Source organism: Calonectris borealis, chromosome 3, assembly GCF_964195595.1.
Source record: "Calonectris borealis chromosome 3, bCalBor7.hap1.2, whole genome shotgun sequence".
NCBI lineage: Eukaryota > Metazoa > Chordata > Aves > Procellariiformes > Procellariidae > Calonectris > Calonectris borealis.
The window spans coordinates 40,465,108-40,480,876 of record NC_134314.1 but is presented as its reverse complement, the minus strand read 5'-3'; positions in this window follow the sequence as shown (position 1 = coordinate 40,480,876).

Here is a 15,769-nt window from a genome sequence, read left to right as displayed (position 1 = left end):
TGTCGAGGAGAGGTCCTACGATTTGGTGGAAGCTGCCTTCTAGTAGGGCTCCTAGAGGATAAAAAGTTGCATTTAATTTGGGACTTCTCTGTACAGGAAAGAATTGTACGTTGTAGTTCCACGTACAGCAAGGTGACAGCACTCCATAGGAACGGTCCCTATGGTTTTCTACTCCTAGTCTCTCAAGAAAAAACCCCTAGAAAAACAAGTCTTCCTCCAGTCAGCAACGTTACTACTACAGTCTGAAATCTTGTTTTGCCTCAGAGAGAACTGATTAATTACACATAAGATTCATTAGAAACCTCCTGACTAGCATTACTCTGCGATTATATCTTTGGGAAACCTAAGTGTTTTTTTGGCTGTTCTATTTTTCTTTTCTTTTCTTGAGAGGTATGGCTTCAGGTTTCATATCAAGCTCTGATCACAGTAATAAAGCTGGACAGGGCTGGTTGTAATGACAGCTGCCTGTGCGATATTGACATACAGCAGAGTTTGATTGTGAGGTTCTTTTAACCTAAAAGTGGAAAAATGCTTCTCGGATTAACATCTTTACATATCAGTATTTCATTCACTGCATAAAAATGGGTGAGAGACCAGACAGCTTTGACAATGTTATGTGCCCGAATCTGTCTTGTGAAGACATCTTTCAAGCACTTGGCATTGTTCGGTTTTTTTCATGTCTCTAAGAATCAGATAAGAATAGAGAGAAACTCAGGACATTGCAGCAAGAGCCAAGTGCAAAATTGCTGAAGCTATTTCCATAGGAGTGGAAAAGAAATGATTTCCCACTTTCTTTGGGAAACCTCATTAGAGTTCACACCAGATTCAGACTGGAAATGTAATTCCAACAATGTTGCTCAAAGATGTTTTAGAATTACCCTTTTAACTTTCCTTCCCAGCTCTGCAGCTAGTTCCAGTCCCCATGAATTCATGGGGAAGAATGGATGCCACTAGAGCCATGCCAGTTTACATGTCCTGAGGATCCCATATTGTTTCCACACCAAAATCTCTTCAGATTCCATTTGATATGAAATAGGTTATTGCTGTGATATGACAAGATGCCATATATTTAACATGTAAATAAATACATCATTAGGATGACCTTCTGGAATCAGTCTGAGACACCAGAGAGGCTCTGGTTTATCCCCATTTTACCTGGACTAATTTTTCAAACCGTAGTTGTTAATCAACCTATAATATATCCTTAGGAAGACACAGGTTCACATATAATAGCCCTAAGTGAAAGTGATAATTTTTATTGAACGTTTTTCTATTAACCATTCCATGAGGAAAGCCAAAAAATCCCCTCAAAACTCTCCAAACCCAACCCCTGTTTAAGCACTTGTATTTTAACTGCCCTAGGAAAAAAAGCTTATCAATGCTATGAAAATAAAATAATGCCCAGAATTTATAATGGTGTCTACTGGGAGAGCAAGTTTCATGGGGCCGTCTTAAGTCTGCAACCTCTAATAGGTGTTTCTTTGACATTAACCTAAATAGTAATAATCTGCATCTACCAGAGGTCACACTAATTATGGAATTCTGCTTCTCCTGATTTTAATGTTTTCTCTACCCTGTTTTGCACATTGTCTCTTTCAACACTGTCCTTTTTACGATAGAACTGTTGGACACATGTTGAAGCATATTCTTTCTCCATATTGTTTTATGATGTCACAATTATATACAGCACATTCATTTTAATATAAATTTAAAACAAAACATATAGGTTTAAAATGCTGCAAAGCCCTTTCTTCCAAGAAAGAATGCCAAGCAATGCACCTAAAAGAAGTAGAGACCTAGAAGTATCTCGCTATCAGATAGACTTGTTGGCTTTAGTTCATTTTTACATTCTTTGCCTGGCACCATTAGAAAGATTGTCCTACTTTTGGCTGGGATTTATCTCACCTGAATTTAGGTGTTCAAACTGGAAACTCAACTAGGAGTTTAGTCTAGACTGCCTCTATCACTGAGACAGGCACTGCCATGTTTCATCTTGCTCATTTTAAACAGCTGGTCTAAGGTGGGATGTCCCACTCCCAGAAGCATTTCCCTCCCTCCCTTCACTACAGCTAGAATTTAAGATGAGCTTTGAATAAGCATTTAACCTTTGAATGATCACCTTGAGATGGCATGTGATGAACCTACACTGTTTAGATAAAAGCAATTTTAACTCCAAGGTATGCAAACCTATTACTATGGTGTATTTAGTCTTAATTATGGCTAGGCCTATTTTAAGTAACAAGCTTTAATAATGATACTCTCCATAATTACTATTTTACTTACTAGTGCTACAGGTTTCATAACCTGCTCATGAGAAGTTAGTGTTTTTTCCTCTTGCTCAACAGTCTGTGTCGATAGGCCATTCAAAAGTATTTGCTTAACTTGTATTAGTTACGGTATCTCTTGGACGGCATACACTTGAGATAAATAAAAAGTGGGCAGTTTACACAGATTAAAAACATGTGATTTGAAACAAACATGCATTTAAGAAAAGGAAACATTTGGAACTTGTTAGCTTTGTGAGCATTTCTTGCAAATAGATGTAATTCTAATGGTCTTAAGGATCTGTCCAAGGAAGAGAAGGACTTTATCTTCCTTGACCTCTGAAGCAGAATGATTGGCAAGTATTGGGACTTAATTTGTTGGAAAACAAGTGATCTCATGGTTTAGATGGCTTTGTCAGTGAGTGCAGTAAGAATTATGAAGACACAAATCACAGGGAATGAAAGAAATTTAGTTCCACATCATTTTATTATCGTGAATGTTTTCAGTAATGCATTTACTCTAGTATTCTCTATGCTGATGTACAGTAACATCTGTTAGTCAGAGAAGTCCAATTTTTAATAATTGTCTTGACAAGGCCCAAAAAGATCAAGTAGCTTGCTCAAGGTCACACAGAGAGTGAGATTTAGTTTGTATTTGCAAAGAAGTATTGCCTGGATCCCAGCCTTTTATTTAGCCGGTAGAGCTCATATTCTCCTTAATATTTAGAACTTGTTCCATATAGCACATGATTAAAGTGCTTATGGCTACAGCTTCAAGACCTACTGTTATTTTAATTGGAACCTAAACCACTTCTATTCAGAATGCCAATTAAATATATTAGATAGAAAAGTAAACAAAGCATGATTTTGTAATATATAGCTCTAATCATTTGGAAAAGCTAAGCTTGCAGAGGATAGTGCAGCTGCTAACAGCATAATAACTAATGTGCAGTATTTTAATCCAGCTGTTTAAAAACATTTTTTACATTACTTTCAGACAACTGGGAACAGAAAAAGATCTATTCATGTATTATGTATTTGTTATTTAACACACCAAGCTGGTAATTTTTAAAATACATGATACTCCTCATCTCTTTAAAATTTGTTATTTACTTAAAGAAGGACCTTCACTTTGAGGTCTTTTTTTAATTTAAAAAAGTTCTCTAAAAGGAATATTTTGGGAATAAAAAATTCTTTCTTTTTAATGATTGATTCTATGACTGTTGGAATAATAATTTCTTTTAATAAAAATTAAGGCATGTGATGCTGCAGAATCTAAAATTTGTTGGACATCCATTCCATTTAGAAGTCATTTGGCAAAATCACTGCAGTGGATTCCTCAGGGGCCCAGCAGGCTGATACAAATGCATAATACCTGTGTTCAAGTCATAAAACCATTAGATTGGCCTTAGCAGTTCAGAGCAAGGGCCCCTTTTACCATTATCCTGGCTCCAACAGTGGCTGTAAGCAGATCATAGAATCATAGAATCATAGAATCATTAAGATTGGAAAAGACCTCTAAGATCATTGATTCCAACCATCAACTCAACACCACCATGCCCACTACACCATGTTCCTAAGCGCCTCATCTACACGTCTTTTAAATACTTCCAGGGACGGTGACTCAACCACTTCCCTGTTCCAAGGCCTGACCACTCTCAGTAAAGAAATTTTTCCTCATGTCCAGTCTAAACCTCCCGTGGTGCAACTTGAGGCCATTTCCTCTCGTCCTATCGCTAGTCACTTGGGAGAAGAGACCAACACCCACCTCGCTACAACCTCCTTTCAGGTAGTTGTAGAGCGCGATGAGGTCTCCCCTCAGCCTCCTCTTCTCCAGGCTAAACAACCCCAGTTCCCTCAGCCGCTCCTCATAAGACTTGTGCTCCAGGCCCTTCACCAGCTTCGTTGCCCTCCTCTGGACACGCTCCAGCACCTCCATGTCCTTCTTGTAGTGAGGGGCCCAAAACTGAACACAGTATTCGAGGTGCGGCCTCACCAGGGCCGAGTACAGGGGCAGTGCTGAGTACAGGGGCAGGTGCTAGGAATGAGCAGGAACAGGGCAAGCATGTGTTGGTACTGCCCCAGCACCCTCTGTACTCTCCCAGTTCCAACTATCCTGCCAGCTCAGGAGATTTCCTGGATCCGTTGTAGTTTGTCTGTTTTGTAATCTTCAGTGGATCTGTCCAGTACGTGTTGTACCTTCTCTTGTGATGATGTATGCGCGCCTTATCTGCAACACCCCTTGTCAAGGAGCTGCACAAGTTTACAGACTGCTGCCACTTCCCTCTGTTTGTTTCGAATGTGACTTTTACTAGCTCCATTTGATGGCTTCTAGCTCTTTGTAGTGGAAGATGCCATGCGTAGTTGAACCTTTCTTCATGTTACCCAGAATTGTAGACTCACCTACATTTTTCAGGATAAACCAGCCTAGCCTACCTTGCAAATCTCTGCAATGTTTCCCAGTTCTCCTCAGGATGTATTTCAAAATATTATTTACAGACTTATACAAGAGACCTTTTTATGCTTTCTGGTTTGCGCCGTTTTCAGTGTTTAACAACCCAGCTTTCTACCTTCAGGTCTGTCTAGAGTAATTTTTATTTGGAAACCCTATAACACACTTGAGTTTGTTGCCTATGCAGTAATCTTCAGGCCACTTTGAATTATGTTTGATTAACTGTTTTCCACTGTTCTTGTTTCCTTGGTTTTAATGTCCATAATTTAATCTTATTTTTAATCTCCTTAATTAAAAACTAGTATGCTATGACTATAAAATCTCAGGTTCTCAAATATTACAGTGACAGGACTGAAAAAATTGTGGGTATTTTTAGTGCACTAGTATTACAAATGAAAACAAGCCCTGGTACCTTGCTGTAGTTCTGTGCCCTGTATCAATTCCTGTTCCCTACAATGTGGCAGATACGTCTGAAAAAATGAAGTATGATGAAAGTGCCAATTAAAAAAAAATCTGTTACAGTCATAAAGCTTATCCTGCGCAAATAACTTATTTTTCTCAGAATCAGAAAATGAAAAATAGTATTTAATGCACTGTTTTAATTTTAAGGGTAACGTTGGCAGCCTTCCTCCGTGTTCTCCAAAACATTCAGCTTCATCACATCTCAGGCTGTGGTGAGGTATTTGGCACAAGCGCCAAATAGGTTGGCAGAAACAAACCCTAACTGTCCTTGGGCATTCATTGCTGCACTTGTGTCTGATCGCCCAGTTTCCTGATGCGTTTCTCTGTGAGTACAGGCGGCGGGTAGTGTCGTTACAGGATGGGGTGTGCAAGACAGGGGCTGTTTAATCCAGCACCAACGCTGAAGAGGTGCATGTGTAAACGTGACTGTGGTATTGCAGAATATGTTTTTAAAATAAAGGTTGCTTGCCTCACTTTATCCACTGCGACACTTAGATGCTGAAAAAATAGATGTGAAAGAACTGGGGAAACTCTGTAAGAGTCTCTTATGTCATAAAGGAAGAGGAAAGAAAGTTATGGTATTAAGTAAGCACTGCGGGGGAAAGTGATGGGCTCAGGCAGTGAGATACAGGACGACTCTTGTCCCGAACTCTCCTGAGGTACTCAGCTGGCCGAAAAGAAAATTTGTTGTACTTTTGGTAACAAATAGTACTGCCAGTTTCAGACATTCCAAAATCATGAATCAGGCCCCAGAAATCACAAGATTAAGAAGAAGAGGATAATTTTTAGAAACAGTACACACTTGTATCCTGTTTTTTCGAGCTTTACTGTACATTACGACATATTTTCAATGTTTTCTTCCACATCCTTGAGGAAAAACAGATACTCTTAAAAACTGAGATTTTCACCAGATAACATGACTTGAAGAGCTTGGGCTTTGTAGAAACCACTGGCTATCAGAAACTTTGATAATACATTCAAAAGGGCTAGCAACAAAGAGTAAAAGAATGGGGAAATGAAGTAGAAAGGCTTCAGAAAGATTAAACTGCCTCTCTGAGTTGACTAGCACTGTTACTGAAATTAAAGTGAGGCTGGCCAGATGAGAAAAGATTGCAAAGATTTTATCGATTAACCTTTTGCAGGGAACACACATCTCATTTTTCCTGGTAAAACAGAACAGGCTCCAAAGAGCAAAATGTGGTGATTTAGAAAATGCTCAAAGGAGAAGCAATGACAGGTTTTATGGCATTCCTAAAAATGCAGAAAATAACAAAAATGTGGGAATGTTGCCTCTGTCACTTACACAATCCTTGCATTTTGATAGTATGATATAAAGACCTTATAGAGCAGAAGCACAAAAATCCCCAGATCCAGCTAAGATATATAGTTTTCTGTTTCCAGAATTATCAAACTCAGCAATAATTTTTTACAGGCAGCCGGGAAGAACAATGAAGAGCTGTATAAGAACAAAATTATCTATTCTGATGACAATTACTACCCTGAAGTTCAGAAAATTTGGAGGCACGTTGGAGCTAAGCAAAACCAGCTTAGGAAAAGGGATAAGGTCCTTCATTTCATAATCATCACAGCTAAGATGGGTATTATTATATAAGAACAAAAGGTCCCAGAGAAGCATTGCCAACGCTTGGCAGTTCAGGCATTGTGATCCTTCAAAGAGAAGCAGCAGAAGGATTAAACATCCACTTTGCAGTAATTAATTAGACCAACATCTAACTTTACAGCAAATTCACCTGGATTTTGCAAAGAGGCAGGAGGCCTGACATGCATCAGGAGTGCAGAAAGGGAAGCAGAGAGAAAGAAATGAAATATGAAGTCCGGATGCTCTACTATGTCCAAGGAGCAAAAAGGACACCCAGGGGAGGAAGTGAAAAGCTGCCTTTTTCTGGGATGCAGTGTTCCTGCATCCAGACCCTTGGAGGAACTTCCAGCAAACTTAAGGCTGTTTGGGGTTATGTATTATCTGGCAATGGACTCAAGGGGCCAGTAAAGCAGCTGGGGATCAGCTTAGAGAAATACTATCTCCTGTGGAAGCAGTAAGAAGAAGAAGGGGAGATTCTGAACCTAAATTATTTTTCTAGTGAGCATAAGAGCACTCCTCTACAGCTGTACAATTGCCTTGCAGGCTGGCTATGTCAGGGGTAAGAGCAAAATCTTTGGTCTGTGGAGCCATACCATCAAAAGAGGCAACAAGGAAAATAGGCAATAGGCAATAAACACCATGTTCTACATTGTGCTACCACGGTAGGTTTAATAGGCAGGTGTCAGGGAGGGATATTATGGATACTAGGAAGGGAAATAAGTGACAGGATGAAGGTATTAAAAAGGCAAGGCTGTACACTGAGTAAAACATGCAAGGAACTACTGATAGAAGAAGGGGCAAGTCAGCAGAGGAAAATACAGGCTGCATAAGTCAACCCCAGCTATTTCAGACGTGCCTTCTTCCTCACCCTCTAGTTCTTATTCTGAAAAGTAAAAAAGCAAAATTTAGCAAAAATGTAAAATATATTTCAACATTCTGTTTCTTTTTCCTTCATACTTTTTTAATACAAAGCAAAAGTTGGTTAGGGAATTTTCTGGGAAGGCAATTCTTTGCTTACTGCGGCTGTTAAAAATAGTAGTTGTAGCTCTCAGCCTACTGGTCTCTGAAGCCAGACAGCTTTTCTGCCCAAATAAGTTTGAGTTCATGGACAACTGGTTTAAGTTATTTGTTGATCCTAGTCGAGAGTTTTCACCAGGTCAGGATGGCTCTATACCCAGAAAGAATGTAATGATAGCTGTGTTCTTTATTGCGCTATGTTGGATAGATTTGTATTGCTGTATCAGGAGGCTAAACCTGGAACTAAGGAGTTGCCTCTTTTTCTCTCCAGTCTCCTCTTTCTTAATGCCTTTGCCTCCAGAGCTAGGTCTGTACCCACCTTAATGAACAGTTACGGTGTTTTTTTTTTTTACATTAGTTTCTTTTTAGGAATGTTAATACAAATATATAGATTTGTATAAGATTTTGTGACTCAATAATGAAGCATGAATATTGAGCATTTAAAAAGTGACCTTTAATGTTTGTAGGGTTATGGTGAAAGAAGCTTTCAATAGTATTCACATAGAAACAATTTAAAGGGCTGAACATCACAGAGCAGCTACAGTATTAGTTGCTGCTTAACTTCTCCGAGGATAAACTCCTAAAACTCAAATGCCGGGAGTGGGAGAAACGCATGAAATTTAGACAGCAGGTTGTGGGCTAAAACTTCTGAAACTCCTCAGCCATGCTGTAATTAGTTACAGTGGTATGAACACCAAATTAGCTATGCACTAAGCTCAAGACACAGCCAAGCAGCCATAGGGACTTTAGAGCTGAATAGATTCTGCTTTGTTCAAATATAGCTAATACAAGCAACACATCTGCTGATGGTTAAAGAGCCCTCAGTGTGGCTGGGAGACAATGTATTGTAAATTGTATGAGCAAATTGTTGTTGGCTCTGTCTGTTACTATGACAGTAATGGTGTGTAAAATATGAAGCTATAGCCAAGGTCAGGATGGACAGTATCTCAATGAGTAAGGTACTAAGGTATAACTTTCAGTGTCATTCTGGCCAAATATAAATTTATGCTTACTGTGTTGTTTAATGTGGCACAACTTAGGTCTCTGAAGACAGAACAGAAAACCATGCCAGCTTTAATTCGCAGCTGATTTATTTAAAGATAATAATAGATACAAGTAACCCTCTATAGATAGCTATTTCATATGGAGTATTTACCCCTGTTCTGTACAGCCTTGTCATAACAGTGCAAAATGTACAGAGGCATTCTGCTTATGTGAATTTAACAGATGACATAACTTATTGGTGCTAAGATTTGCTTGTATCTGAACTGTCAGAAATATGAGATCATCCTTCTTCTTTCTTACTTAAGCTGACCTTTTCCTCTAGAAAATATTTTAACCATAATTTCCATTACAGTCCTGCTTTAGGCATTATGTACATGCACAAAAAAGAACATTTTAAGAAAATGTTCATCCCCCTCTCCAAACTTGAAAACACTACATATCCTGATATTCCATATCAGGTGGAAAAGTAAATAAAGAAGAGAGAACGAGGTAAGCTGGCAACTAGTTGTGAACAGTGTAATAAGTAACGGTCTTAGCACTACAACTGAGAATCATCATGCATAATTGACCTAACTTGCTCCATATATTATTTACAGTACTTTGGAAGACATGCTCAGTTGCTTTTAATTTCACTACCACAGCCTCACAGTCGTTTTGGTCTATTTTCAGCTGTAATATGTTTAGTAACGCATCCAAGGAAAGCACAGCAGAAGGGTGAAAGCTCGAAATTGCTGAATCTTGTATTTGAATTCTGCAGTGAGGATTTAAAACAATCTAGAGCTAACCTGTTCCTGGGCTGACCTGAATAACTTTGGAGCAACTTTGTGAGCACTGAGCACACAAAGACTAAGACAGGCCCTGAAAACCGCAGACTTTGCAGTATGATGGTGGGGTTCACTACCTGGTTCTTGCAGGTAGTTTTACAGTAATTAATTTTCCAGGTTGAGTAGCATAGTGACTTTGTTGAAAAGCTGCACTCTTAGTTTAGCAATGCATATTTTTTAGAAACACAGCAGTAAATGCCAACTGAGATTGTTCTCTGCCTTAATTTCTTGAATTAGACGTATTATCTGATGCCAGATACCAGAGGACAAGGAGTGTTGCAATGCTGGAGAGCTGACTGGCCTAACAAAATGTCATATTACTGTTTTCTTTACATGTGGGCGAGGCTGAGCTCTTTCCACACATCATCGTCTGGCTCACTGACTTTTCTCGGTCTGGAATTCTCCTTAGTTACTGGCCTTCCGGCAGTCTTGCTCCCTTGCACGTGTCTTTGAAGTGCTTGAGTCCCTAGGTGCCTGCTGCCAGGCTCAAACCTCTTAAAGGAGGGCTAGTAATCCTACAGGACTCCATGGTCTATATTGTCCCCCATCCTCTTTTTTAGCCTCAGAGCTTCTTCTTGGATAGAGTGAGGCTGCTCCATTCCCGATTAAATGCCAAAGGCCTGCACAAGTCCAGCCCTGCCTCTCATACATTAGATTGCTTGTCCAGGCTCCCCCTTCCTTAATGGTCTCAAAGGGATCTTCTAATTTCTTCTTTTCTCATTTGTGGATTCAAGCTTGTGTGGAAACTTGTTACGATCCATCTATTATTTATGCTGATTTCCCCCCCTTCTTCCTACTTTCTGCTGCCTCCCTCTCTTTTGTCCCTTGCCCCCATACTTCTATTGATCTCCTCCTGTGGATGAATGCCTTTCTTCTGAGGTACCAAGTCAGGATATTGTAAAAGGCTTTTAGTTCCTTCCTGTTCCTCTGATGCATTGGCATCTGTAGTCCCTCTGGGCTAAAGTAAGCAGTAGGCAATGCCACAGAAAACACATGTTGGCAAGCAACTGCAATATATCTAAAAGCCGATAAGACCAGCACATCATCACATTTCTTACAGTGCAGTGGTCAAAAGTCACAAGTGAAATCCTTCGATTCTCCACCCTTTCTACCTTTTTTGTCAAGATACATCACCTCCATCACCTGGGGATCCTCACACTTGGTGGTGCTCCTCTGATGAACACCTTGGAGTCAGCCAACCCAAGAAGTGTGTCCAAGCCACATCCAGCACAAACCAATACTAGTGAGGTCAGGACAAAAAAACCAGCAGTCAGCACCACTTTACAAATATGGTGTTATTCACTGCTAGGGAATGGGAAACCTACGGCAGTTCTTCCCTCAAAAGAGTACTGAAGGAGTACCAGCTTATGGTAATAAGGGGCAGTTTCCAATCTTCCTTTTGAAGCTGGGCTGCTGTGTAGAAAAGAATGCAAGTCTCATGGACCTTGACAGATGACTTTACATTCAAGTAAGTGAGCGTAACTTCGGGGAGACGGGGCTCTAATCCATTCTTTTAGGGCTGTTTACACTATTTTACCCAAAATTAAAATCCCAAATGGTATAAAGACATTTCTCTGTAGCATTTTCTGTTGGCTTCCCAGTATAATCCCTCCTACCAATCTAATCTTCACCTGCCTGATAGTCCTGTGCACAGTGTAGAGAGCACCAGTGACCGTTCAGTGCTGTGGATTTGAGACTAATGGCCATGCAGTGTATAAGATAGCCATTGCAATGCTTGTCATCGCTTGCCCGAGTCTCTTTGTGGGTCAAGCCCTAGGTGTCTTATTAAAATCATGAGGGAGGCAATCAAGTCTTCAGTCCTCAGAAAGAAATGTGTTCCCAACAGTGGTCCCAGATTCTCTCCTGAAATGGAAGATACCCTTCTCTTCACCTTTGTAGCTCTGCCCAGTCAGCAGCTTCTGCTCTTTTTCTTTTATTTGACTCAAATGGTCTCAGTTGCCAGTTGGTACTTCCATTCCAGTGACTGAATCACAAGGCGGACTAGGGCTGTGTGTGACATACTGAATGGTATCTCAAGAGGTAGTAAATAAAAGCTTGTTTATTCAAAGGAAATGAAATACAAGATAATGAATAAAATTCATTGATTTTTGCTTAAGAAAATAAATCTGGTGAGATTTATTTGAAGAGTAGATTTTTTGTCTGTGTTTATTTTTTAAAAAAGTGCATGGATGCCAGAGTTCCAGGTATTTTTTTAGGATAAGTTCATGAATTCTTCAGATGCGACTTTGAAGCTTTTCCCAACCTTTTGAAAGTATAAGTAATAAAATTGGGTGGGTTCAGTGCCTCAGATGGAATCTCCTAGACGTAAAATCCATCTACTAAGGTGTTTCATATTTTATAAAAGCCAAAATCGTGCAAACTGCAGCCCAAACTATGAGGTGCTTGTTAAGCGTAGGCAGAAAACAGTGTCAAATGTTCTTTAGGCTGCCTTTCATAATCACTTGTTGGCTCCACTCCTGCAGGACCTCCTACAAGGAGGTCTTGGCCATGTTCTAAAATAATACATTTATCCATAGGCAGCAAAGGCTACAGCTACAGCTACAGCTGCAGCCTGCTGTTTGTGTGAGATTTAAACACCAATGGAAAGGTCTTTTAACTTCTCTGAATTCCTCATTAAAATGCTGGTGTGATTTTCTGCAGCCACCTCAGCTGAGAGTAGCAGTCCAACAAAGAAGCAGTGGAAAAGATTGGCATTGTATGTTTCTCTTTGAAATGTTGCAAACTGAGGAATAAACTTGGATCCCCCATCCAGAAAAATTGGAGAAGGAAAAGTGTTTTCACCGCTAGCCGCTGTGGGTAGGGATTCTGTGGAGGCAGCTCTCCAGCAAGGAGCTGGTGGTGAGAAGTTCAAGGAAAGACTGTAGTCTCGAAACATTACATGTCTTTGTGGATGCTGTTGTCTTCTTAAAAAAAAAGGGTTTTTTTTTTTGTATTGCAATCTTTTCTCTAACTGGGCTTTCCCCTTTTTAATACATGGGCTAGTCTGCCTTTGCCATCTATTCAGATCTCTGGAAGCATAGAGAAGACAGGATAGGAATGTCAGGGCTGGATATCTATGTGTATGGTTACGAACAGGTTTATTTGTCCAAGGAATAATGAAAACCAATGGCCTGAAACTGAAGCCAGACAAAGTCATATTGGAAATAAGACACGAGGTTTTTTTAACAGGGAAAAGATTAGCCTTTGGAAAATACCACGTGGGGAATGTTAGTGTCTCCATCTCTGGACATCCTCAAATCAGACCAGACCCCCGGCGCTAGATCTGTGTGCCGGACTCACCAGAGCCAGGCGCAGACGCCTGAGCCAAGCACAACCTGCTGGGCCCAGCACAGGAGTAACTGGGTGTGATTTAAAGACCAGGGAAGTCAGACTATGTGATCCAGTTCTAGCACATCCTACTCACTTTTTGAATATGGGAAGCTTTGTAAGGAAAATAAGAGCACTGAAATTCAGCCTAGCTTGAGATTGACAGGCTCAACTCTATCACATCTGTTTGCTTTTACTAGATGTGTAATGATGTAGTTAAAACGTATAGTAAAGAGTTCTATTTCAAGTCTCCTAAGGTGTGTGAGCTTTTGAAAGCAGTTTCTCAAGGCTAGCGTGTACCTGATTTATAGACAATTCCTAAGGCAAATTGAGTCAATTTTGTCATGTTTTTATCACTTGTGCTAGAGTGTAACAGATTTCCTACCTGGTCCTTGTGCAGTGATAGTTCATCAACTAAACAAAGGCCTGGATCTGTTCTTGGGTGCACAATGTAGTACTGCATGACACATTCAGGTCTACTGAAATGGACGGGACCATCTGCTGAGTATTAGGATGAAAGTTTCAGAGTCAGACTGGCAGTTAATATTTGTTCCTCACACGTGACCAGAAACATTTTACATTTAGAAGATACTGTCTGTTTTCAAAAGCTTAAAATAAAAAAATTTGAGTTTGACATTCTTACAATGATTATTCTGAGACAAGTCCATGGTGGACCCAGAGGGGCCAGAATTGCATGCAGCATGAGTGACAGCATGAGCTGTAAGAATCAGCCCTGTTACCAGAGAAAATAATTAGGGAGATAGGAAAAAGAGAAAGTTGAAAGCAACTGGAATTAAAAAGTATTTTTTTTCCTAACATCCCTTGAAAAGATGCCTATATCCCTGTCTTGGAATTAGAGTTTAAAAGTGTGCTTGGTTTTATTTACTGCTCAGAATGTCTGAGATTCTGCTGATACTTTTAAAATGGCAGCCACGGCCAGTATTGCATGAATTTGGGATGGCTTTGTGTCTGAAAACCTTTATTAGATGGTTTGTTGCACTTTAATCTGTTGCCCCAATCTCTGTAGGCACTTGCACAAATCTGCTTAGCTATATAAACCTTTTTTTAAAGGATTAAGTCATTTGGTGTTCTCCTGACTTTGGAAAGGCCATGAGAATTAAGTGGCGTAAGAAATAATTTAGAGTGAAAATGATAATTTTATTGTGGAATTAGGAAAAGGAGGCAAATTGTGGCTAAGAATAATTCTCCTACTGTGGACAGGTAGCTACTGGGTAGCTACTTGTACTGCTTGTGAAATGCTTTTTTTTTTTTGTGGAGGAGAGTTAAAACCCAGCAATGCTTATGAAAGAAAACATCATATGTGGCAAATTATCACTGTGCAATAAATAACTGAAAGGGAAGAGATTTGCAAGACTTCACCCAGAATTTTATTGGCCTTGATATATTACTGTCCCAGAAGAAGTTGAGTCTGGTTGGGAAACTGTGGTGGGACACCTATGTGAAGAAGTAACCATTGATATGGATCCAGTAGGAAGGGAAGGAAAATCCAAACATGTAGCTGAGGACATTACCAAAGGAGGCTTTGGAAAACAAAGGTTGTCATGAAACTGTAACACTAAAAGGCACTGTAGTAGGGGTTTAAGAGTAGGTGTAGAGCTGAAGGAGTATGAGTTAAAGTGTTGTGTGCAACTGAATTTCTGCTCACATAATTATGTTCCACCTTCTCGTTCAGATTCAGTAGCGTAAAGCATTCATCACGTTCTAGCCTAAAATACTGCAGAGAGCTTCTGTGCTTTGCTAATCATTTATGACAGGTTGTCCTAGGGGCTGAGCACATTTCAGTGGTGGATGAAGAGGTCCCTGTGTACATTGGCCACATATCAGCTTAAGTTTGTAAAACGCTTTGAAATCCTCTGGGGCACAAGGCCATGTAATGTAAGGCCATTATCATGTTTGCTAAGAAAGCTGGGTTTGCTGCCAAAAATGACAAAATCTCCTTTAAACTTTGAAAGACTATAGCTAGAATCTGCATTAAAATAGTGCAAGAACAAAGTAAAATGGGACTTACCGGTAATTTCAGTGTTGCCTTGGCACTGCCTCTTCCTGATGTAGGCAATGTTGATCCTATTCCTTTTCACCTTCTTCCTCTGGGTTCTCCAAAGTCCGTGGCTATAATCATGGGGTGGACTTGGCAGCGGTGTGTCGGACCTGGAATGTGTTTTTCCAGCAGCCATGTCTGGATTTGTGGCTGACTTCTTTGGCTGACGCCACTGCTGGGTTTGCTGGCAGACAGATCTTCTCGGGGGCTGTTTTGGGTTCACAGGGCTGTCAGCTCACTTTCTGTTCTGCCCTGGATGCCGTTTTCCTTGAGTCACACTTCTTTTTTTTTTTTTTGAAAGACCATGTTTGTGGACAAACTTTCTATTATGAAAACACATGATACGGCAAAAATCTTTCCGTATTTCAGGGTTCTTGTAAAAGTTTCCCTGCAAACCAAGAACAAATGTGCAGATTCGCTCAAAAAGTAACTGCTGCTGTAGACGTGGTCATTTCCAAATAAAGCTGCTCGGCTGGGGACCTTCTGTGGCAAATTCTGTCACTGGTATTGTGGTGAACCCCGATTCCTGTGACAAAAAATGCCCTGTAGTGCCTTTGCTGAAATAAGACCTCGATCTGCAAAGGTATTTAGGTGACTAACCATTATGTAGGTGCCTCATTTCCACTGACTCATATTAAGTGCACTAAATGCTTTTAAGGATGTGGGCTTAAACCTTGCAGGCAGCCAGAGCCAGCAGGTCATGTGGGTGATGCCAGCTCGGCAGGACGGATCGTTGTTCAGGGTCCTGGATTTCCACCT